We start from the raw sequence: 1,276 nt of genomic DNA, 5'->3' as shown, positions 1-1,276 counted from the left end.
TAGCTTGAATATCTATATCATCTTTAAGATTATAGATACCACCCCCATTTGTTGAATTATTGATTTTAGTTGTTGGTGGTTCTATTGTGCCTATATTATCCCAATTTTGAGCATTTTCTGCTAATGAATCCAAATACTCCATAGCTTCATTTGGGTTTTTATCTTCAAAAGTTCCATTACACATGAATTCTATCATTTGCCTATCTTTAGGTATTAGACCTTCATAAAAGTGAGAAACTATTCTCCATGTTTCAAAACCATGATGTGGGCATGTATTAAGTAATTCTTTATATCTATCCCAACATTGATAAAATGTTTCTCCTTGTTTTTGAGAAAAAGTAGTAATTTGTCTTTTAAAAGAGTTTGTTCTATGGGAAGGAAAAAACTTTTTGAGAAATTGTTGTTGCATTTCTTCCCATGATCTTATTGAACTTGATCTCAAATTTTGTAGCCATGTTTTAGCTTTATCTTTTAAAGAAAAAGGGAAAAGCTTTAATCGAACTATATCCATGCTACAATTTTGATCATTATAAGTGTTACAAACTTCCTCAAATTCTCTTAGATGTAAATATGGATTTTCAGAATCTAAGCCATGAAAATTTGGTAAAAGTTGAATAATTTGAGGTTTAAAGTTGAAATTAGATGCATCAGGAGGAAAAACTAAACAAGATGGGTCACTAGTTCTAATAGGGTTCATATGGTGCCTAAGTGTTCTTAATTGATCATGTTCTTGATTATTATTATTGTTATTATTGTTATCATTATCTTGATTATTTGAATTATCATCCATGTTTAAACACATTAGCGGTCACCCGACGGTTCCCAACGAAGCCTGCAACGAATAAACTTCAAGAACACATCAGTAGCATAATTTTCAGAAATCGCAGTTTGAGCAGTCCCACGAAAATCACCATAAATCGCTCAATTTTTATCCAAATATTTTGAGTTTCATATCTGTGGGGACCCGGACGCTAATCATGTTCTTAATCGTCATTGGGACTAATTAATCAATTATAATAAACAGGGTCTAAATTATTTTTTTAAAATATAATATCAAATGCGGAACGTAATGGAATCACTCTACTATACATATCAGTATAAAAGTAAAGTACAAGTCTTGTACTATATACAATCATTTAAGACTAAGGTTTAACCCTATCTCAGATCAAGTCCGTAGTCTCCTCTCTAATCACGATCTCTCTCTTCATCTCCTCGACCCTGAACCTGTCCCACCTGTTGTCATGCACACATACAAACACGACAACAGCCGGATAAC

At 32.4% G+C, this 1,276-nt stretch overlaps 1 non-coding gene across 1 annotated transcript; it reads left to right on the top strand.

Annotated features, from left to right (window-relative positions):
* Positions 1–254: 254 nt before the first annotated feature.
* LOC140991368 (small nucleolar RNA R71) lies at positions 255–365 on the top strand. Its single transcript, XR_012177851.1, has one exon. It is a non-coding gene; the product is annotated as a small nucleolar RNA R71 (small nucleolar RNA).
* The last annotated feature ends 911 nt before the right edge of the window (positions 366–1,276 follow it).

The sequence above is a fragment of the Primulina huaijiensis genome, chromosome 1 (genome assembly GCF_012295235.1).
Source record: "Primulina huaijiensis isolate GDHJ02 chromosome 1, ASM1229523v2, whole genome shotgun sequence".
NCBI classification, from domain to species: domain Eukaryota; kingdom Viridiplantae; phylum Streptophyta; class Magnoliopsida; order Lamiales; family Gesneriaceae; genus Primulina; species Primulina huaijiensis.
The sequence above is the reverse complement of the archived record's forward strand: the minus strand, read 5'-3'. Positions and strand labels throughout refer to the sequence as shown.